Source organism: Engystomops pustulosus, chromosome 9 (assembly GCF_040894005.1).
Source record: "Engystomops pustulosus chromosome 9, aEngPut4.maternal, whole genome shotgun sequence".
NCBI classification, from domain to species: Eukaryota; Metazoa; Chordata; class Amphibia; order Anura; family Leptodactylidae; genus Engystomops; species Engystomops pustulosus.
In genome coordinates, this window is record NC_092419.1 from 99,102,216 (window position 1) to 99,127,496 (window position 25,281).

General features: G+C 46.1%; 1 protein-coding gene across 11 annotated transcripts in view; it reads left to right on the forward strand.

Annotated features, from left to right (window-relative positions):
• Positions 1-25,281, forward strand: part of NACC2 (NACC family member 2) — a 104,825-nt gene that overhangs the window by 44,069 nt on the left and 35,475 nt on the right. For 3 of the 11 annotated variants that reach the window (XM_072124487.1, XM_072124486.1, XM_072124497.1), the window contains exons 2-3: positions 14,458-14,585; positions 24,624-24,695. The exons of 2 other annotated variants lie outside the window; for them this stretch is intronic. The gene's annotated coding sequence lies outside the window, so the exon portion shown is untranslated. Of the gene's footprint in view, positions 1-14,457; positions 14,622-24,623; positions 24,696-24,877; positions 25,071-25,281 lie in introns of those variants that run through there. 6 more of the 11 variants (XM_072124488.1, XM_072124489.1, XM_072124490.1 and 3 more) reach the window with 5 other exon arrangements.

Here is a 25,281-nt window from a genome sequence, read left to right on the forward strand (position 1 = left end):
GTTCTCCGACGCTGATTCAGGTTCTGCTGGGATTCACTAAGGTTGTGCGCCCGATGTCCATTAGGTGTCGATGCTGCGCTGAAGTCCGCCGGAGTTCACCTGCTATTCTTGCGACACAAATTTTTTTTAAATTCAGCAGCTCTTCCGAATCCGTCGGGTTTTCCGACAACCACGCCCCCCGATTTCTGTGAAAGCCGGCACAGATGCGCCACAATACGATTGGGGTAATTCGGCGCAAATTGGAAAAATTCGGGAAACCCGGCGGAAAAATGCGATTCGGACCCTTAGTAAATGTGCCCCATTGTCTCCTGTTGAAGGAATGGGAGGATCCATGGAAATATCCAAGTCGAGTCGATGTGGCTGCAGAAATCTTTTAAAGCTTCCCCTCCTAGAGTGATAGTTAACACCCTAGCTGGCTCAATTAGGATAATTAAGCTGAGGCTGGGGGAAGTAAGATATGGGTGGAGAATTCACAGATGGTTTACAATATCCGGCATGTGAATCTCCCTTGTCCATCACAATCCCCATCGCCAAGTAACAATGACCCACCAAGAAGAGTCACGCATGATTTTAGTTGGGTTGTGTGCTGGCATAGTCAATCCATTGTCATTGTGTTTCTGGATTATGTAATCCTCTAGAGCAAGGTTATCATAGGGGCTTCTGTGATTTTCTTTTCTCATATTGACCAACTTGTTCCTTTTTTATGACCCTCACGTCAAGCCAACCAGTCTCGGATGCCGGCATCTTCTGAATTACAGTCTCCTCCACTTTTAATGTTGCTCTTCAGAAATGTGCGAGCTAGATGGAGGGTGCTTATTGATAAAACGTCTTATTTGTCCTTTAAAGTCTGTCATGGGAACTTAGTTTTGATGGTGAGATGAAGCAGGCCCTTTATCACTGCAGTGTAAAGCTGCAAGGGGATCTGGTGTTTGTGGTTAAGCAATCTTCCTCTAATGCCGGAGGAAAACAGCGCTAAAGCTTGTGTACGGCCTCCCAGGATTCTTACAACATTTATCTGAATTTCCTTTTAATTCACAGATTTCTAGTAAACAATATTAAAAATAGACCGAGGCTTGAAGCCAGAGCGTGCGCTGTATGTGAAGATACGCAAACACAGACTTTCGCTTCTCGTTATTCTGAGAATGTATTGACGGGAATCGGTGTCGTAATTGCACGTTGCTGCTGATGTGTAGTGGCATCAGCGTCCCATATGGCACTACAAGGACATATGTATCCTATATGAGAGTCTGCAAAACTCCATCCTACTTCCTCATGGGCGGGGTCAAATTGTTATCCCACCTTTTTTTTTCTTCTGTAAATGCCCCTGAGTAAAAGGGACACTTTTAGATAACCAGAAACACTTTTTAACTAGAAGCATTTCAGGCATTTCAAGATTATGGTGTTCGTTTTTTTTCTGCTGGACTTTTGGCAAAAGTCTAATAATTCCTAATGTATTTCTAATGTAATAAACTTAATGGAAGATGGAGAAAGTATGAGATGCTGTAAAAAAAAAAAACCATCATAAAATAAACTTGAAAGGAATCTGTGCTGTACCTGACACTTGAGTGGCTATTGGACTTGAATTGCCATACTGCCCCTAAACGGAGAGATACAATTGTCATGGGTGGTCCTGCGACCCATGTTTCGGGTCGCAGGAGCACCCTTGTGCCTCCGACGGTCTACTCGCTTCAGTGCGTTTCCCCGCCTCCCAGGGCAGGTGCGCGCCGGCTGTCTGTAATTTAAATAGCCAGCGCACCGCTAATTGGCGCTGGCCACTTGACAACCTATAGATGCCCAACCTCTTCCTGTGACCCCTGCCAGATCTTTGTGCTTCTATGCCTAAGAGAAAGCTTTGTTCCATGCCCTTTGCGATTATCCTGATTTTCCCGTTGTGACCTCTATTCCGTTCCTGACTCGGATCCCGTGCCGCCTGACCTAACGCTACGTTCCCGACTCTGATCCTGTGCTGACAACCATGAATTTGCCTTACAATTCTGTACTACACCTTGGCCGCCATTGTGGACAAAGTCGCGCCTGTGGTACCACCCCACAACAAGTCCAACCTGCTCTACAGCGGGCTCTGTTGAAAACTGGGTACCACTTGGACCAGGTGTCGGCTTACGTCATTGTCCGCGGTGGTCCAGAGGAACCACTACTCCTGATCCTGACAACTATTTTATATAGATGCCCAATTTGTATCCTCCTCCTACCTTCTTCTTTTACAGGCGGTATGGAAAGTAGTCAGATCCCTTTATATTTTTCACTCTTTGTTCCAGCCCTTTGGTGAGATCAAAAAATGTCTTCTTTTGGTCATTAATGTACACTCTGCCATCATCTTGACAGAAAAAAATAGAAATGTTGATATTTGTGCTAATTTATTAACCCGTTAAGGACACAGCTCATTTTCATCTTTAGGACAAGTCACGATATGCAGTTATAACTTTGAAACGGTTTTTATTTTTTTTACTCAGAGGGAACTTCCAGTCCGCGATGTGGCCGGCTCCTCCCATCTGTCCCTATCTCTCAGCGTTGGAAGCGCTGAGAGATGGTGTCGGATGGGAGCTTCCAGCTGGCCGGAAGTTCCCTGTGCGCCCCTGTATACAAACCGGCACACAGATGAGACGGACCATGGCGCTGGACATCGGCAGCGCCGGACGAGGTAAGTACATGTTTATTATGTTTAACTAGCCCACCCCAGCCCGGCCCTCAGTATTTTTTAAAACCCGGATAACCCCTTTAAGTTGCCTGAAGCCAAGCAGGAAGGGTGGGCGATTCTCTGAATGTTACCTACTTATACCAAGTCTTATGGTATAGATCTATTTGGTTACTATCTAGTGCCCTAAGTACTTCCATGCGTCTGATTCGTTCAACTTCGTCAACCCCCATTAACCTGGTGGGAGAAGTGGATTTCCATAGCCTGAAATGTCGTAATAGACCTCTCTTGATGTCTTTGAGTTCATGACATGTTATAGGTCAGATTTCTTTTGAAATTTTTTTTACACTTATTTGTAAAAAAAAAATAAAATAGAAATTTGGTGAAAATTCAATTTAAAAATTTTGCGCTTTTCTGATTTCTAAATGTTATGCTCATCATTGCTCACCCAAATTGGTTGTTAACTAACATTAACCGAATGTCTGCTTTATGTTGACATCATTTTTTAAATATGTTTTTAAAGGAAACCTACCACCACAAATCTGCCTATTAAGGTAGATCTGGCGGTAGGTGCATCTCACGTTTTTAAGGATAGCCCTTTTTAGGGCTAATCCTTTATGCCACTCTAAATTTTCTTTAGATGCTACTGGGGTGTGGAGTAGCCGGAGCTGAGGCTACACGGGAGGGCTACTCCATGCCCCAGTTGCCTTTTTGATCCTCCTACCCAGTTATCTTCAGCGCAGCTACAAGGATCTGCGCCGTACTCGTCTGCAAAGCCGTAGATTATAAAAGATAGAGGGGAGTAAAGGATTAGCCCTAAAAAGGCTATCCTTACATACGTTAGATGCACCTACCACCGGATCTACTTTAATATGTAGATCCGTTTCGGTAGGTTTCCTTTTTAAGTACATTTCAGATTCATTTTTTTTTTAAGAGGACAATTTTTCTTCGTAAGGGTTTTCAAATCCTATTTATTAGAAACTGCCCACAAATCTGCACCCCTCAAACTATTCAGAACACCCTTTGCTAAACTTTAGAATTTTTTAGCCCTAAAATGAAGTGAGAAAATACAATCTTGGATTTTGTTCTTACTAGTAGGGCAATACCCCACATCAATGTACTGCTACTATGGGGCTACAGCAGAGCAAAGAACAGAAGGAGACATTGAGCTCTTAGAGGGCAGATTTTGATGACGTTGTTTAAGGTGCTGTTACACATTTGAAAAGTTTCTTAGGTACCAGAACAATTCCCCCCCCCCCCCCCCCCCCATAAATGATCCCAATTTGGAAACCACACCACCCAGAGAATTTATCAATGGTTATATTTCTACCACCACGGATGTTTTATAGAAAGTATTTACATTGGCTCATGTATGGGAAAATCTTTTTACAAAAAAAAACCTTGCTTTGGCCCCCCTGTAGTTTGTTACCCAGTTTCTCCTGAATGCAGTAATATCCCACATGGGATCCCAAACTGTTGTATGGGTGCAGAATGCGTCTCGGAACGGAAGGAGCATCTAATGGGGGATTTTGCTGTAACAGATTTTAGGTGCTAAGTCGCATTGGCTGAGCCCCTAAGATAATAGGGCAGAAAAATACTCCAAAGACTGTACTCATTTTAAAAACTAGACCCCTAAAACATTGCAGTAACACTATATTTGGGGGCGCATTAACAAATGTCTTCAATGAAACAAGGAGTGAAAAAATTTAAAGGGGTCTGAATACTTTTGTACCCACTGTATGGATGTTGTGTATTAAATGGGACAGAGAGTAATACGGGGCAAAAGATCAGACTACACAGGATTTTGTTTGTAGTATGGAGACACATAGAAAATTTATACTCCTGGTTGGATTATTTGTTATAGGTGAAAATTATCTTATCTTATTGTTGTAACCACACTAAAGGCTCAGTCTGGACAATGTCAATTGTTTGCACTTCCTGTTATTTTCTTATGTGCATAATATTGTAAAATTTTAGTAATTTTTTTTACAAAAAGTCATCTCTAAGAAATCCCCTAACATTTTTTTTCACCATAGGAGTATAAACGGCTGAATAATAGTTACTGGTACATAGGGAGATCTGTATATTGGAATTTTTCCAGAAATTCTGACTTTTTTGGATAAAATACTCGGTAATCTGACTTTGATTCCAGAATGAGACAGATCATCCATGAAATCTCTCATTGATCCGGAGAAGCGTCACGGTACATTAGTTGGTAGATTTTGAGGGTTTGCTCGGGGTTGCGCTGAGCAGGGGGTGATTAGCTTGTTCCTTTTCTCACTGATTTATACAGATTTAACGAGGGTGGGTGGATACGGACTTAACCAAATTACTGCTGAATGCTGTTTAGGCTTCTACTCCCAGTGGGATTTCTATCTCACTTGGGCCTGTTTTTATATGTTTTATAAATTTATAATGACAAATCATTGCTTGTACCTTATTTGGAGATATTTTGATATGAATTACATAGAGATATTCTCTACACTAGGAATAGAGGCGGAATATGAAGGTCCTCTGAAACAGGCCCCAAAGAGCTGTAGGAAGGTTCTTCTAACATTGGGGAAGTGTTATTTTACTTTCCTTTAATTTACATCAAAAAAACATAAGTGGCTGGTTGGTTCCCCTGAGATCCAGCACTTAGGCACGTAAATCGGCTGCCACCTCCCCCTTCCCAAACAAACACTGTACCTCCTACTAGGGGCAAATACATTGAGTTAGATCGGATAAGTTGAGTTGGATTTGTTATGTAGCAGTGCAGATGTCTATTCAGTCCTCTGTTTGTGATCTCGTGTTCTCTAGACCATAATCGGTTGGCCAGTCCTGGCTGTGCCTTCAAGAATAGGTTGTGTAATGCTCAGTTTTTGTTGTAGAACTGGAAACTTTCTTCAAGATTCCGACGCGTATTCCAGATTCCGACACATATTGCATGACAGGTGTTATATCAGAAGCAATCAGCTCATCGGAGAAGGATTGTCCAAGAGAGGACAAGTCATTCAATTCTTCTATTATCCTATTAAGCCTTTCCCGAGTTAGCTTGGTGTCCTACATAGGTGGTAGGTACTGTTGAGCCATGTTAGTATCAGCCAGTAGCCTACCCATAGTTCAATAAACTGCTGTACCCACGGACAGAGAGATTTAGCTTGCGTCAATATTGTGCTACAATGCATAGAGTTGGGAGGTGGCAACTGGAGAGGTTAAGGATGCAAGTATTGAATTTTATATGGTAAGTACTGACTCTTTTATGGTAGTCAAATTTATAGTGAACTCCTAAAATAGATCAAAAGGACTTTTTCTTGGAGCTAGTTTCTTTATACCACGATGGAGAGGGTGGTCAGAGAAGTTGTAACACACTTCAAGGTTGCCATCTTTGGGTCACAGTTGCGGTGGCTCTGTGACTTGCATTTGCTGATCCGTATCTCCTGGAGGTTTGGGTTCCAATAACAATATATGTACAATGCTTCATTGGGGTTTAGGGTTTTTTCGATAATTAAATATTGGTGGCCTACCCTTAGAAAAGGTCATCGACATCAATCAGTGGTGGATGCAACAGGACGAGTATTCACGTCAACGTTTCACTCATTCCCCGGGAGCGCCAAAGTTATACTAATAAATACTTTGTGTCTGTAAGACCACCCAGACATTAGATTGCCCACGGAGCTCCCAACAATGTAATCTCTATGGATTTCTTTGGACTCCTCACTGGGAAGGGTCCTCATCCTGGTACGTGCCCATTGGCATTGCTATAGTCACTTTCTCCTTAACCCAAGAAGCAAATGGCCGCCTCCTTATTGCTTCATCTTCTTCCCTTTATACATCGACGCTGGCCCAAAATGACATAGTGGCATTTGTTTTATGTCCTGTTCCCTAAACAAGTGTGTAGTTATGTGGAAATCTGTGTGACACAGGCGCTTTGTTTCATGTGACCTGCCTTTGTATCCTCTGCAGATATTCACTGCCTAAACAATACGTACATTGTTATCCCTGCCCCACATACGTTACCGGAGGTCGTAGTCCTACACAGAGACAGAAAAGACTAAATCAACCAAAGACTGCGGGGGCACTAACATGTATCATACACCATGTGGGGGGTCACGCCCAGCTCCGCTTCCTATCATGTGATCAGATATGACTACTATATGGGATAATGTTTTGCATTGTGCCCATCACCTCCTATAATACATCATTGAGGGTTCTGGAATTTTGGCCCCAACCTTCAGAATGCTTTGTGAGATGTCAACGAATCGTCGTAATAGTTGTTATGGAGGCGCGAGAGACTGATTAACTACTTATCCACCATCCCTGTGATCCCCGTGCTGAGGAACTAATTTTCCACACACCCTGACCACAGGAGCGCTACAGTCTGAGACCACTGATCAACATTATACCTTTTTCTTTTTCTCGAAATTTGATGGAGCCCATGAATGATCTAGTTTTAGCCCCCTACTCTCCTGGACTGGACATGGGGCTGATCACTATATTTCTCAATGGTCCAACTCTGGCTGATGAGTAGAACGTACATTTTGGCCAAAATCATGTGAGTAGTAGTTCTCGCACTGACCCAGACAGGTCTACAGACCCGGGAGAAAGGATTACTAGATGATACAGTAAATGCAACGGGGAATTTGTAGTGATCCAGCACGGTATGATCTATGGGTATAGCACTGGCCCAAAAGGTCCTGATCATTAGCTCTTACAAAGTGGCCACAGAAGTAGATTACATTCTGGTGTGAAATGGGCCAATACTACATCACATGGAAGGTAATCCAGCAGTGGCCCAAAATTGACGACCAGTAGATTTCAATTGTGAATAATCGCTAGATCTCACAATGACATACATTCACTACGTTCAGTACCGGAGCACCTACAATTGGTCCAACAGTATGTAGTCACAATATAGGACCTCCTATTAGTAGTGATTAATGATTTGAGGCATTTGGACAGCCCATGGCCAGCCAAGCCACCCACCAAGTTTGATTCTAGCCTTTATATTTATTAACAAGAGAAGCCTATTGCAACCTCCTGAAACACTTGCATAGAGCACTTCTTCTAGGACTTTTTGAAAGGTCCTTGATAATTTCTATGTGCCCTGTATTCTTATATAGGAGCTTACACCTCTCACTGACTGACTTATAGGTTACAGCAGATCACCAGTGGCTGTGGAGTGTACGATTAGGAGGATAATATTAGTAGTATACGACCACCACAAGAATGTAAATATGGTAAGCAACTTGTTTTCCCCTTTGTGTCATCACCGGGATCTTGGCCTACGCTGCTTTGTGATCCCACAGTTGTAGCTTGGCATCTCGCTGACACACACACAGAAATGTAATTTGGGGACTTGCCAGGACAGACTAGCAAACAGAAATCCTGCCCGGGACAAAGCCGAGGCGTTAGACAGGTCTAATGTACAATATGTCACAAACGGTTCCTCATCGCTTACAAAAGCCGGAGATCGGCACACAAGGCATTGCAAGCCCCGCTACCTTGGAGACGCGTTGACAACACAATGCGGTCATAACCCAGACTATGGCTTTATGGGGGTGTCGGGAACAGTCAGGTCTTCACACCGATAGAATCCTTTACACGCGGCGGTCTATCCCTGACCCTTCCTTACATCGGGAAGAAATTTCTCTGCTTCACTTCTCAGTCTCAACCTTTTGCGTCCGCACAAGTGAAATGTAATCTTTGTATTGAAGGCCTCACTTTGTGTGCGGCAGCATCTGATGACTCCATGGACAATGATAAGGAAACTTTTTCTATTGTCCTCCATAACTCTCAGCTGTTGTCTTTTGAAAATGGATTCTGCCGAGCAGATAACTTATTGAATTCCTCCGACCCATTGTCTACAAAAGGTCTTTTCACAGTAATGGCCGAGGACCGTGACATCCAGATCTCCAACACATGATTGAATCCAAGTTGTATTGTGTCCTTCAGCTCTGAGCGCTCATTGTTCAAGTTTTTATTTCTATTGTGTTGTATTTTATATGACTGGCGGTCATGGTCAGGGGACATATAGCGGTATTTCGCTTGCATTACTTACACGTTGCAGTATTCTATACATTCCAGAAGTCATTCCAGGTTATTCATGACGTATTCTATTAACTCAATGGGGCAGATTTACTTACCCGGTCCTGTTGCGATCCAGCGTCGCGTTCTCCGATGAGGATTCAGGTCTTCCGGCGATTCCCTAAGGTCGTGTGCCCGATGTCCACCAGGTGTCGCTGCTGCGCCGAGGTCCGCCGGAGTTCACCATCCTATTCCTGGTGCTTGTAAGTGAGTGTCAAGCGGCACTTTTTTTTAAAAAATAGGGCGATTTTTCCGAATCCGTCGGTTTTCCGACAGCCACGCCCCCGTTTTTCGTCGCATGCAAGCAGGCGCCGAAGCGACACAATCCGAGCGCCGGGGAGAGGAGGAGGGGATGACCACTGCTCACCCCGCCCCTCTCCACAGTAATATATGGCGCCAAATTCCAGAGAAAGATAGGACATGTCCTATCTATATATCCCGGCTATAGAATGTACCTCATAGTGCGCCGTGCGCCCATTGCCGTGTATGGGGGACGTATATAAGTCCTCCATACATTCGTGTGAATGTAGCCTAACATTGAGTAACGTTATTGATCCTCATCTTTCCCTTTAATTTTTCTATGAGCAAAATAAAGCTAATCCATAAGTCTCCCAATCATTGGAAGGGGACGGGGTAAATCCTAATAATAGTTAATTTATTCCTCATTGCATAATTGAGCTTTCACATGTCATAATAATAGTAAAGTTATATTTAGCTCAGCACAGAAAGTTCTTCCGAATAGAAGTTTTAATCTAATTATTAGTGCATGGGAATAACATGAGACCGAGCCAACATTGTGGTCCACGCTGTGGATTCTCCAACCCTTCCCTTGGGGTATAGCCTTTACCTCTAATCCCATTCTCCCAATAGTCAGGGTGTTAGATGTAGAATGTGCCCAGATGTTAGGAATCAAGTACCACTCTATATCCTTGATATACTATATCCTCTATATACTCTCTATATACGCTATACACTCTCTATATCCTCTATACACTCTCTATATCCTCTATACCAGTGGTGGCGAACCTATGGCACGGGTGCCAGAGGCGGCACTCAGAGCCCTTTTTGTGGGCACCCGGTCCAAAGCCCCAGCACACAAGACAGAACTCAAAGAATATTCCTGCAGTTCCAAGCAACTTAAAGTTGATATTTTGATACTTCCTTCGCTACTTGGAACTGAAGAAAGAGGGAGAATGAGTAGACAGGGCCGAATTATCTTTGGAGGACCTCCTGCTGGCCCCACGATTTTTCCATCTTTCTACTGTGTTGCTGTTCTCAGGAGGCCAGTATGATTGAAAGTTGTTGAACAGAGAGCAATAAGTTACTGATTCAATTTTTGGTTGGCACCTCACGATAAATAAGAGGGGTTTGGGTTGTAGTTTGGGCACTCGGCCGCTAAAAGGTTTGCCACCACTGCTCTATACACTCTCTATATCCTCTATACACTCTATACACACTCTATATCCTCTATACACTCTATATACGCTATACACTCTCTATATCCTCTATACACTCTCTATATCCTCTATACACTCTCTATATCCTCTATACACTCTCTATATACTCTATACACTCTCTATATACTCTATACACTCTCTATATACTCTATACACTCTCTATATACTCTATACACTCTATACACACTCTATATCCTCTATATTGTTAATCTTGTACAGTTCATAAAAGTAATTTAATGATGAACTTCACACCTGCTCTTTATAGCCATTTATTTAGGAAAGCCGATCACATTCCCTAACTGCAGGAAACCCTCCACCCCGACCAACTTCCAGACAAGATCCCCTAGTCAGTGTAGGAGATGCTACTGAGATGTTAGCAATACAGCCATGCAGCGCTGGGGTCCTAGGTTCAAGTTTGTATGTTCTCTCCGTGTTTCCACTAATTTCCTCCCATACTCCGAAACATACTGGTAGGCTGATTAGATTGTGAGCCCCATTGGGGACAGGGAGTGATTTGACAACCTCTATGCAGCGCTGCGTAATCTGTGTGCACTATATAAATAAAGGAAATATTATTATTATTATACCACAAAAAAATGGGTAAAGTTATTGACTTGAGTATAAGCCATAGGGTTGGGAATGCAGCTGCTACTCCAATAATATGTCCCGCAGCAGCCACACCTCATTAATGAAATGTCCACAGCAGATGCCCCCCTTTACTGAAACGTGCACAGCAGAGGCCCCTTTACAAAATGTCCACAGCTGATGCCCCCTTTACGAAATGTCCACAGCTGATGCCCCCCTTTTACAAAATGTCCAGAGCTGATGCCCCCCCTTTTACAAAATGTCCACAGCTGATGCCCCCCCTTTTACGAAATGTCCATAGCCGAGCCCCCCTTTACGAAATGTCCATAGCCGAGCCCCCCTTTACGAAATGTCCACAGCCGAGCCCCCCTTTACGAAATGTCCACAGCCGAGCCCCCCTTTACGAAATGTCCACAGCCGAGCCCCCCTTTACGAAATGTCCACAGCCGAGCCCCCCTTTACGAAATGTCCACAGCCGAGCCCCCCTTTACGAAATGTCCACAGCCGAGCCCCCCTTTACGAAATGTCCACAGCCGAGCCCCCCTTTACGAAATGTCCACAGCCGAGCCCCCCTTTACGAAATGTCCACAGCCGAGCCCCCCTTTACGAAATGTCCACAGCCGAGCCCCCCTTTACGAAATGTCCACAGCCGATGCCCCCCCTTTACAAAATGTCCACAGCCGATGCCCCCCCTTTTTAGAAAATGTCCACAGCCGATGCCCCCCCCTTTTTACAAAATGTCCACAGCCGATGCCCCCCCTTTTTACAAAATGTCCACAGCCGATGCCCCCCCCTTTTTACAAAATGTCCACAGCCGATGCCCCCCCCCTTTTTACAAAATGTCCACAGCTGATGCCCCCCCCCTTTTTACAAAATGTCCACAGCTGATGCCCCCCCCCTTTTTACAAAATGTCCACAGCTGATGCCCCCCCCCCCTTTTTACAAAATGTCCACAGCTGATGCCCCCCCCCCTTTTTACAAAATGTCCACAGCTGGTTGAAAAATCTGGCTGTTTTCTTCCAAAAACTGTGCCACATCTGACCATGGGTAGAGTGTGGTATTGCAGCCAAGTTCCATTAATTTCTATACAGCTGAGCTGCATTGACTATACAAACCATAGTCCGGTGTGGTGCTGTTTTTAGAAGAAAGCAGCCATGTTTTTCAACCTTAGGAGAACACCTTTAAAGAATTGTCAACTGCAAAGCCCTACTTTACAGAAATGTCTGCAGCAGATGCCCCTCTTTGCATAAATGTCCACAGCAGTGCCCTCTTGTGGAAAAAAAACCCTCTATACTCGCCTTCAGCTTCTTCTCCCACAGCGGCGTCTTCTCCTCTTCCTGCCTGCGTGGCGCATACACTATGACGTCACATGGCCGCGACATCATTGCATCATTGTGTATGTGCCTGGGCCGGAAGGAGAAGACTGGGTCGGGGAGAAGAAGCCAGAGGTGAATATAGGTGTTTTTTTTTTTTTGACTGATGGCGGATCTTCATATAGGGCCCGCCTATATGATGAGCCGCTGTATAACCACCCATCCTGTGCTACCCTTCCCAAACAGGAAGTCGGTCTCTCCAGACCTGTAGAACTTCCTGTGTTCTAGATGATCAAAACCGTATTCTGTGTTTCCTGGCAGCTCTAAGGCTCCACCCACCTGACCCTTCCAAAGACTCTCTTTGTGACACTAAAGATATAATTTATCATAAAGACATATACACACATACATCAAATACACACATAGATACAATAACATATACAGACAAGCCTACAGTATATACACTCCAAACACACACACATACAGCATATACACAACCAAGACCCCAAATGCCAAGGCCCCTTGATACTGCAGGCCCTGTAGAGGCTGCTATCCCTGTAGTCCTGACTCTGCCGATCGGATGGGGTCTTGGCAGTCAAGTGGAGAGGGTGCGCACTGGACAGGGAATACAAATCTAATCATTGTGGGTCTGACTCCAGACTACTAGAAGGTACCCCAACTAATGCCAAGAACTGGGGTCCTCCCATTCTCCATAATTGTATGAAGCTGCAGGGTGAGCAAGTGCCCTGCCCATCCACTCCATACTAGAATGTAGTAAATTGCTGGAATTCCGGCAGTCAGACCCGCACCTATCCGATTGTTACCCTCTGTCCTGTGGTTAGAGGATAACAATAATACCCCATTCAACCCCTTTTTAAGGGATATTCCCATTTATGGATGACCAGTCATACAATTGTGATTTGTGATGATGTAACCTCTGGGACCACAAAGCTTCTTCTCTATATGCTCGGCAGTAATGTTGCGGTCGCACCAGGGCCCGAGAGGTTTAGGGGGCCCTTATGGTGTCACTTTCCCATATGGGAAGACTATTACTATAAACCATACATTATAGTCGGGGGCCTGACACAGACTTTGCACTGGGGCCCATAAGCTTCTAGTTACACCACTGATGGTCCCTTTAAGAACTGGAAGTTGCATGCCAAATGGGAGGTTGAGGGTTGTACTTATTGGGTAAGTGTGAAACACAACGGGCTCTGTGATACGTGTTTGTCACGTGCCGCGCTGTGTGTGTACTCTGTGTGTTGTCACTACTCGCCAAACCACAGGCATCATAAACTTAATCCTCACTTCTCTTCACAAAATCAATATTACCCCAAGGTCATTCTCCCGTTTGTGTTCTGCAAGTGATGTAGCAGAGCCGACTTTGTCATTTGCAAGGGTTGAATGGGATGTGAAAATGAGTCTAGTATTGCAACTCATCCCCATCATGTGCAACACCAGGCACCACAAATAGACAGAGGGGGTGCTTGTTTTTTAAAAATTAAAGGGGAGGTCTAGCAATTGGGTTGGGTCATCAGTATCAGATCTACCAGAGCACCCACGATCGCAAGAACGATCCCCAACCGATGCCAAGAGCTGGGGGGGGGGGGTTGGTGAACCGTGGGTGAAGTAAGTGGATGCACATAATAATCCCTCTTTTCTCTGTGCCCTGTGTATACCCTAAATAATTGGATAGTCTTTATGGGTACAGGGGGGAGGGGACATCTGGCTTTCTCGCACACCTCAGCCTGCAGGGGCGTAAATTGAGGGGGTGCAGAGGTTGCGATCCCACCCAGGCACAAGAGGTTTAGGGGGCCCTTATGGTGTCACTTTCCCATATGAGAAGACTATTACTATAAACCATACATTATAGTCGGGGGGGGGGGGGGGGGGGGCCTGGCACAGGCTGTGCACTGGGGCCCATCAGCTTCTAGTTACGCCACTGTCAGCCTGGGTGTCCTAATTTAAGAACCCTTATAAAAATTGGATATGAAACATCTTGTAGACGTGAATTAAGATCCAGGACTTTATCCGGTCTTGTCCATTCTACACGGATTACGGCGGCCATGGAGAAGCCACAATGCTGACCGTCCTCCGAGCAGATAGCCCCGGGGCAGCTCCAGGTTACGGTTTCATCACAAGCCTCCAGCAGGGATATCCTAAATCATTGGACATTAACCCCTCCAGATGTGTTCCCTAAACCCCCCCCAGCCCCTGTGTCTGCACAATGCCAGTCAGTAAGCAGAGCTCACACATCCCCTGCCTCCGGCTACCAGTAGTCTGTGCAGTAATTGAAAAGTAAAGGCAATTGAATTACAGTCCAGGGCTCGGGTCCAACAAAATTCACTTTCTTTTTTTTTTTTCTCTCTCCTCTCTTTCCCAGTCTACATTCATTGCATCAAGCTCGGCAGGGCTCCTGATCTCCTCATGTGTGTTAATGCTGACTCACAGACTAACTTGCACAAGACAGAGGGAGAAAACACACTCACGCAGACTGTTCCTCCATACTAGGTAATGACTGAGCCGAGCCAAGGAACTGCGCCTCTCGTAAGATCCTCTATGGCTTTGTACTGGTATTGGGGAGGGGTTGAGGGGGCTTCTGGGGGTCTCACACTGACTGCAAGCCTTATCTTCCTCCCTGGCAGGGAGCTGTGCTGCTGGGCAGGCTATGGCATTAGTTATGTGCCCGCTCTTCTTGCAGGACTGTATATTAACCCCTTTTGCTTTGTTCTTGTCATAGTGATGGGCGTTTAACCCTTGTGTTGGCAATGTAGCATACTACCCCCTCCCCCTAGACTAGGAGGATGGTTGGCATGAGTACATTTGTACCATCTTTATAAATGGCGCCATGTCACAATTGGGTATATAGTGTCTGTAGCCGCCATATGCTGTCTGTTTGGGGTGTGCATGTTGTGTACCCGGGAGGGGTAGAGGGGTTGGCAGGGTATAATAAGGGTTTTGTGAGAGTCGTAAGCAGAGGACGAGAGGATTTTCTGACCACAGGACATGAGCCGTCAATCTGCAAACTTTGATTGACACGTGTGCTTTCCCCCCCCCAAGAGCTCTGCAGCAGCTGAGGCGACGGGTCCTCCGCCAGCTGTCGGCGTCAGGGCAAATGATAGCCTGATGTCTAATTAATTTGCCTCCCAGCCAAGTCACTGCAAGTCTGCCACCGTTCTTGCTGATCCTGGCACATTTTGAGTTTGGTGAAAACAGCACCCCCCCCCCCCCCCCCCCCCCCTGTGTGTGATGCGGTGGGGGGAGAGGGAACTTGTTAGTATGACAGAGCACAGTCTGCGTCGTCTGCTACATGTCTGCTAGACGCCATGTGCTTGTGTCCTGTACAGACTGCAGCGTCCCCCCATGTACTGCAGTGATACATTGCCTGCCAGGATGCCAATGTCAGCACATACTGCAGTGCCATGCCAGTACCCCAAACACTTGTCATGCACCTGTATCCACTATGCTATAGGGCGGTATGATGTATACCGTATACATGTAACAATGTACGCACAGGGTGGCACTGTATAGAGCACTGGCACATACAGGGTGCTGTACACTATACTCATGCTATGTACTACCTTATGGGGGGATCTATGTTGCTTTAGTAACTTGTAACCTTTTAATATACATCTTTATATAATGTGATGTATGTAATGTCATGACGCCGTGTAATATCAACTATAGGATCCTGCCATATAGTGTAGCGTAGTATAATAGGATATTCCTGTATTCTACAATATATCCTGTACACAATGGCATCTATGTAAACGTATATATTCTATATGGCTCACTATATATTGGTATAGTGTACTGTATGTCCATACAGCAATATATGGTAACATGGTATATAGATAATGTATGGCAGTGCCCAACATGACATGGGCATATACAGAACACGAAGGCTATTCTTTATCTGTATGTACAGTATAAATATGTTATATTGTATCCATACACTATAATACTCTCATAGTATCAGTATATCCCACTATCCTACAGAATTCTACAGAATATCAGGCACATAAATGCAACACGACAGTATATGGCGGCATAGTGTAGTGTCGGATTCAGTAGTATCTAGGAACATAATATACTGGTATAACTGAACACTATACAGTGTTATTATATATGTATTTCTATAGTATACATGTTGTGTGTCCATATACTGACACTATACATTGCACCTTGTACCGTGTAGGTATATATAGTATATATGTTATATTGCACCTTGTACCATGTAGGTATACATAGTATATATGTTACATTGCACCTTGTACCGTGTAGGTATATATAGTATATATGTTATATTGCACCTTGTACCATGTAGGTATATATAGTATATATGTTACATTGCACCTTGTACTGTGCAGGTATATATAGTATATATGTTATATTGCACCTTGTACCATGTAGGTATACATAGTATATATGTTACATTGCACCTTGTACTGTGCAGGTATATATAGTATATATGTTACATTGCACCTTGAACCGTGCAGGTATATATGTTATATTGCACCTTGTACCGTGCAGGTATACATAGTATATATGTTACATTGCACCTTGTACCGTGCAGGTATATATGTTATATTGCACCTTGTACCGTGCAGGTATATATGTTATATTGCACCTTGTACCGTGCAGGTATATATGTTACATTGCACCTTGTACTGTGCAGGTATATAGTATATATGTTATATTGCACCTTGTACCATGTAGGTATATAGTATATATGTTACATTGCACCTTCTACTGTGCAGGTATATATGTTACATTGCACCTTGTACCATGCAGGTATATATGGTATATATGTTACATTGCACCTTCTACTGTGCAGGTATATATAGTATATATGTTACATTGCACCTTGTACTGTGCAGGTATATATGGTATATATGTTACATTGCACCTTATACTGTGCAGGTATATATAGTCTATATGTTACATTGCACCTTGTACTGTGCAGGTATATATAGTATATATGTTACATTGCACCTTGTACCGTGCAGGTATATATAGTATATATGTTATATTGCACCTTGTACCATGTAGGTATATAGTATATATGTTACATTGCACCTTGTACTGTGCAGGTATATATAGTATATATGTTACATTGCACCTTCTACTGTGCAGGTATATATGTTACATTGCACCTTGTACCATGCAGGTATATATAGTATATATGTTACATTGCACCTTGTACCGTGCAGGTATATATAGTATATATGTTACATTGCACCTTGTACCGTGCAGGTATATATAGTATATATGTTACATTGCACCTTGTACCGTGCAGGTATATATAGTATATATGTTACATTGTACCTTGTACCGTGCAGGTATATATAGTATATATGTTACATTGCACCTTGTACCGTGCAGGTATATATAGTATATATGTTACATTGCACCTTGTACCGTGCAGGTATATATAGTATATATGTTACATTGTACCTTGTACCGTGCAGGTATATATGGTATATATGTTACATTGTACCTTGTACCGTGCAGGTATATATAGTATATATGTTACATTGCACCTTGTACCGTGCAGGTATATATAGTATATATGTTACATTGTACCTTGTACCGTGCAGGTATATATAGTATATATGTTACATTCTACCTTGTACCGTGCAGGTATATATGGTATATATGTTACATTGTACCTTGTACCGTGCAGGTATATATAGTATATATGTTACATTGTACCTTGTACCGTGCAGGTATATATGGTATATATGTTACATTGTACCTTGTACCGTGCAGGTATATATAGTATATATGTTACATTGCACCTTGTACTGTGCAGGTATATATAGTATATATGTTACATTGCACCTTGTACTGTGCAGGTATATATAGTATATATGTTATATTGCACCTTGTACTGTGCAGGTATATATAGTATATATGTTACATTGCACCTTGTACTGTGCAGGTATATATAGTATATATGTTATATTGCACCTTGTACTGTGCAGGTATATATAGTATATATGTTATATTGCACCTTGTACTGTGCAGGTATATATAGTATATATGTTATATTGCACCTTGTACTGTGCAGGTATATATAGTATATATGCTATATTGCACCTTGTACTGTGCAGGTATATATAGTATATATGTTACATTGTACTGTTGTTGTTGTTATTATGGTCTTGTGTTAGAATAGTGATTTGTGGTTTGCTCTTGGGCTGTGTCCCCGCGCCCCGTATACCACTGCAGGGTGGCACCGGCTCTGTACCTGTCTGCTCCTATTACATCCTCCTGCTATGTGCTGCAGTGCCGCTAATTTGGAAACTTCTCAGCCTGCTGCAGTATGGATCGCACAAAGGATGGTATGGAAAGCCTTCAGCTAGATGTGCAGTCCGGTCATGGGATATATTGTTATATCCCAGCAGCCCCCGGGTACCTGTGTAGTGATGCTCCCAGAATCCATGTAATGAAATCCCTGGCCTGTGTGCCCACCACAAATCGTCTCTATAACATTACCTGTCATGGTGTGTGCCCCCCAAAACAAACCTGCTATGATCGGTGCCCCCCAAGACTAGCCTGCTATGGTCTGTGCCCCCCAAGACTAGCCTGCTATGGTCTGTGCCCCCCAAGACTAGCCTGCTATGGTCTGTGCCCCCCAAGACTAGCCTGCTATGGTCTGTGCCCCCCAAGACTAGCCTGCTATGGTCTGTGCCCCCCAAGACTAGCCTGCTATGGTCTGTGCCCCCCAAGACTAGCCTGCTATGGTCTGTGCCCCCCAAGACTAGCCTGCTATGGTCTGTGCCCCCCCACGACTAGGCTGCTATGGTCTGTGCCCCCCCCCACGGCTAGGCTGCTATGGTCTGTGCCCCCCCCCCCCCCCCACGGCTAGGCTGCTATGGTCTGTGCCCCCCCACGGCTAGGCTGCTATGGTCTGTGCCCCCCCCCACGGCTAGGCTGCTATGGTCTGTGCCCCCCCCCCCCACGGCTAGGCTGCTATGGTCTGTGCCCCCCCACGGCTAGGCTGCTATGGTCTGTGCCCCCCCCCCACGGCTAGGCTGCTATGGTCTGTGCCCCCCCACGGCTAGGCTGCTATGGTCTGTGCCCCCCCACGGCTAGGCTGCTATGGTCTGTGCCCCCCCACGGCTAGGCTGCTATGGTCTGTGCCCCCCCACGGCTAGGCTGCTATGGTCTGTGCCCCCCCACGGCTAGGCTGCTATGGTCTGTGCCCACCCACGGCTAGGCTGCTATGGTCTGTGCCCCCCCACGGCTAGGCTGCTATGGTCTGTGCCCCCCCACGGCTAGGCTGCTATGGTCTGTTCCCCCCCACGGCTAGGCTGCTATGGTCTGTGCCCCCCCACGGCTAGGCTGCTATGGTCTGTGCCCCCCCACGGCTACGCTGCTATGGTCTGTGCCCCCCCACGGCTAGGCTGCTATGGTCTGTGCCCCCCCACGGCTAGGCTGCTATGGTCTGTGCCCCCCCACGGCTAGGCTGCTATGGTCTGTGCCCCCCCACGGCTAGGCTGCTATGGTCTGTGCCCCCCCACGGCTAGGCTGCTATGGTCTGTGCCCCCCCACGGCTAGGCTGCTATGGTCTGTGCCCCCCCACGGCTAGGCTGCTATGGTCTGTGCCCCCCCACGGCTAGGCTGCTATGGTCTGTGCCCCCCCACGGCTAGGCTGCTATGGTCTGTGCCCCCCCACGGCTAGGCTGCTATGGTCTGCGCCCCCCCACGGCTAGGCTGCTATGGTCTGTGCCCCCCCACGGCTAGGCTGCTATGGTCTGTGCCCCCCCACGGCTAGGCTGCTATGGTCTGTGCCCCCCCACGGCTAGGCTGCTATGGTCTGTGCCCCCCCACGGCTAGGCTGCTATGGTCTGTGCCCCCCCACGGCTAGGCTGCTATGGTCTGTGCCCCCCCACGGCTAGGCTGCTATGGTCTGTGCCCCCCCACGGCTAGGCTGCTATGGTCTGTGCCCCCCCACGGCTAGGCTGCTATGGTCTGTGCCCCCCCACGGCTAGGCTGCTATGGTCTGTGCCCCCCCACGGCTAGGCTGCTATGGTCTGTGCCCCCCCACGGCTAGGCTGCTATGGTCTGTGCCCCCCCACGGCTAGGCTGCTATGGTCTGTGCCCCCCCACGGCTAGGCTGCTATGGTCTGTGCCCCCCCACGGCTAGGCTGCTATGGTCTGTGCCCCCCCACGGCTAGGCTGCTATGGTCTGTGCCCCCCCACGGCTAGGCTGCTATGGTCTGTGCCCCCCCACGGCTAGGCTGCTATGGTCTGTGCCCCCCCACGGCTAGGCTGCTATGGTCTGTGCCCCCCCACGGCTAGGCTGCTATGGTCTGTGCCCCCCCACGGCTAGGCTGCTATGGTCTGTGCCCCCCCACGGCTAGGCTGCTATGGTCTGTGCCCCCCCACGGCTAGGCTGCTATGGTCTGTGCCCCCCCACGGCTAGGCTGCTATGGTCTGTGCCCCCCCACGGCTAGGCTGCTATGGTCTGTGCCCCCCCACGGCTAGGCTGCTATGGTCTGTGCCCCCCCACGGCTAGGCTGCTATGGTCTGTGCCCCCCCACGGCTAGGCTGCTATGGTCTGTGCCCCCCCCCCCACGACTAGCCTGCTATGGTCTGTGCCCCCTTTTTTCAGCCAAGGTATTTCTCCTATTAATGATGATATCCCCTTCACTTGGCTCCCATTGGTCTCTTCATCCTTAACATTGTCAACCGGTATCTGTTCACTTTTAACATTGATACCCATGGCTTCTTCCCCCTGATCATTCCTACCCATTGCTTGTGCCCCCTTGGCATTGCCAGCCATTGCTTGTGCCCCCTTGGCATTGCCAGCCATTGCTTGTGCCCCCTTGGCATTGCCAGCCATTGCTTGTGCCCCCTTGGCATTCCAGCAACAAATAGCAATCAAGCACCTTATAGCATAGTGTGTACACTGGTCAAGTTCGTGGGCTCTCAACACCGCGATTAGGCAAGGACTGTATATGACTATATAGCATGCGGTTACATCACTGTTTGCTGTCTCCTATCTGTACGTACAGTATTACTGGTGCACATAGCGCCCGCTCATTAATGTACAGCTTGACCTCAATTATGACCAACCTCACCCACTAACCTCGATGCCCTCCCTGGATATGAACATAACTCCCATCATCCATGGATTCAACAAGACTGATAATAATGGCTTGTAGCTGCGGTGCATGTAGAGGATAGCGGGGATCCCACAAATCAACCCCCCCCCCCCCAAACCTAAATCTTGGAGTAGGGGGCACCGAGCTGTTTGATTGGCTAGACATCTCATATTACAAAGGTCTCCCCTTATTACACCCTTACTATGGGCGCCCTCTGCTGGAGAACCCACAGTGGGGACTACACACATGATTATCTACATACCCAGCTCCGCTACATCTCATACTATACTTGTAGTCACCTCCAAGAAGAATTTCCTCTTAGAATTTTCTCTTCTGGGACGTTCCTTCATTTTCTTGGGAAAGCTGGGTGACCCATATGGACCACTATAAGGATATCAGGATATGGAGGGTCACCAATATCCAAAACTAATAGACTATCTGGCGCTTGTCGATCATTCGATCATTATCCTGAAAATCACTTTCGGCCATAGCGGCCATGTTGGTTGTTATCACCCAGCTTTCCCAGGAACAGATGCATGAAAAGATTTCTGATAAAATACTCGCCGTAGTCCCTGAAGATCTTGTAATACTCCGGATCTCGCCCGCATCGCCCTGTGTATAATCTGCTGTTAACCTGCTGCCCGTGTATTCGGTAGTGACGGAGTAGGTGCCCCCTTGCCGCCCCCGCTCGGTGGGCATTTAGTACATTATTGGGATAATCTGTGCCCCCGTGTGAATGCTGATGAGAGGATTACAGATTAGGCAGCGCCTGAGAACCTAAGAGGAGACTTGTAATATTTACTAAATGCGCTGCCAATATGGACGGGATCACCAGCCAAAAATCTGTAATGTGGGTACAAGACGCCTTCTCCCATTCCCCCTTACACTGGATACAAGGTTTGCTGGTCCTGTAGGGGGGAAAAATAGGCAAATTATCTCTCCCCAAGTAAGTTGTCTTTCCTGTTACTGCCCTGGAATCTATGTGATACAATTCAGTCCTACCTGTAAGTGTTCTATTTCCCTGCAGCACCCCCACAGGGGAAATGGGGTATTACACCGTAACCTTATTGAAAGGAATGCATTGCCTTTATATTCCCCTGACCCGCAGGATCATCCAGGGCACCCTCTATAGCTGTGTGATGGGGTCCTAAATAGGGAGCCCCTAACAGGAAATGTACAGCTGGAAGTTTCTTTTTCTCAAACCAGAGAGGAGAAGGAGCGCAGCAGTGTGAGGAGTGCACTAGGAGAAGTTACAGTCTGTGTCACAGTCCTGCTACTACCAACCCCACACACACAAGTATGATTACTCCAGGGACAATAGCACTGGTTGCAGAGAGTACAGAGCGCAGCAGTGTGTGGATTGCACATGGAGAAGCTACAGTCCTGCTGCTACTAACACCACACGCAATGTATGATTACACTTCTCTCCAGGTATAATACCTATCACTGGAAGCAGAGGGCATAGAGCACAGCAGTGTGAGGATGTGCCCCCAATGCAATTGAAAAAGCTTCAATCCTGGAATATAAATCCACATTTCAAAATCCCGCTGTTACTAACAGCACACAAATATATGATTACACATCTCTCCAGGGACAATATATAACACTGGCTGCAGAGAGCACAGCAGTGTAAGGGCACATATCTAGTGCACTTGGAGAAGCTACAATCTCGGAATATAAATCCATATTTCACAGTCCTGCTGCTACTAACAACACACACAAAGGTATGATTACACAGCTCTCCAGGGACTGACAGGTTCCCTTGAAGTGTAACTCGCAAAGTAAGTGTCACGAGACAGGCAATGTGTATAATCATGCATATTTCACAGTCCTGCTGCTACTAAATCTATTCACACAGGTATGATTATACAGCAGCACAATGCCTAACACTGGCTGCAGAGAGGTAAGAGCACAACAGTGTGAGGACGCTCCCCCAGAATATTGAATCCTAGAATATAAATGCACAGTCCTGCTGCTACTAATTACATTCACACAAGTATGATTATACAGCAGCACAATGCCTAACACTGGCTGCAGAGAGGTAAGAGCACAGCAGTGTGAGGACGTTCCCCCAGAATATTGAATCCTAGAATATATTTGCACAGTCCTGCTGCTACTAATTACATTCACACAGGTATGATTATACAGCAGCACAACGCCTAACACTGGCTGCAGAGAGGCAAGAGCACAGCAGTGTGAGGACGTTCCCCCAGAATATTGAATCCTAGAATATATTTGCACAGTCCTGCTGCTACTAATTACATTCACACAGGTATGATTATACAGCAGCACAATGCCTAACACTGGCTACAGAGAGGTAAAAGCACAGCAGTGTGAGGACATGTCCCCAGAATCTATAACCCTGGAATATAAATGCATATTTCACAGTCCTGCTGCTACTAACAACATACACAAATGTGATTATTACATTTACATTACATTACTATCTCTCCAGGGACAATACCGAAAACTGTCTGCAGTTTTTCTCAGGGATCACCAAGCTCCCTAAAAGGATTAATATCCCAGCTATCACCCCCTTTTCTACCTCTGTTATTGATTGACAGCGGACGGACCCCCCACCACCCAATCTATCCGTCACTTTGATCTTCAGTCCTGATCCACAACCACATTGTATCAATCCTGCCAACTCCAGACACAACAAATGTATCTATTCCTGTCTTCTAAGAGCCGTCTCCTCCATGCAGACCCCTTCCCCGTCTTCTCTCCTGACCCCCCCCCCTGGACGGGTGTAATGACCTGATGTGAAGAATAACAGTGAGGATTGATGCCTCCCCTCCCTCCCTTAAATTGTTATTGCAGATAAACCTCCCAGCTTTCCCCTTGTGTCTGGATTCCTGCTGCAGACCAGATGTCAGGCACATCCGAAACTCCCACTCCTGAAAGTGTGGGATCCTATAGAGTTAACCCAGCGGCTGCCAGCTCTGCAGACTGTTTGGCATAGTTGAGATGCTTTGACACTCAGGACTGGATGGATGGAGGGGGGGGGGGGGGGGCAGGTTACGGTGTCATTCATATGCAAAACTGCCCTATAAATGAGTGGCGCTTGCCCGTGTTGCTGTGGCACCCCTCAGCCCTCCATCAGCATACAGTACAGTAATCCTGCCATCTTTGTTTGCATTGCAGTGACTCATCACAAGTCTGTCTTGTACCAACACTGAGAGCATTATTCTGGCACTGATCCGCCTCAGCCCAGAACTGGCATTTTACTTGGGGAGCCTCTAATCAAAGGAGCCTATTCATTGCGGAGAGAGAGAGGGAGAGAGAGCAAGGCTGAATATTAATCTGCATCCGGCCAATTCATTGACATGCTACGGACTGACTTGCTAAAAAAAAAACCTTGAGAGTTTTTAATTATTTTTTTACTTCTTCTGATATATGTTTTTTTTGGACGCTTTTTTTTTTTTTTTTGTAGTAACCGGCTGAAAACGGGACGCACGAGGAAGGACTCCTTGACTTGGGAGCAGTTTTTTGGAATTTTTTTAAGGTAGGTCTCATCACCGGCGGATCCGATAGAAGTTCCTGAGGTTTGTTCTATATGTGTCGGGTGTATGTGTTATATTCTGCAGATAGAAGAAAATGGGACATACCCCCCCCCCCCCTCCTGCTCCGGCACCAGCACCTCCTCCTCCTCCCCATTGCCTGTCTGTCTAGTGTCTCTATTCTCTCACACTGTCTATTTGCTGCTCATCTACTCAGGGACACAATAGTTTGGATTCTTGCCCCCCTCCCTCCCCTCTCCTGGAGGGAATATGTTCCGAAATTTCATGGATATTTTAGCTTTTGATGAGTAGAAGAAGGGGGCAAAGCTGGTGCCCATGCAGGTGCCCATCAATCCCCGGCGATTGACTCTTTCTTGGTGGTCAGTATACAAGGAAATATTGCATGGAATATTTGGGATTAGTGTTTTTTTGGGGTATTCGGTTTTTTTAAATTGTAATGCAGCAATTTGGGCAGAAGTGTTTTTTGGGCTATTGTCCTGGTTTCGCCTGCTGTGTTGGTAATTTGATGCAATAGTCTGGGGATAGTGGAGTTGTTTTCAGCGCGAGATATTAAAGGCTCTATGTGAGCTG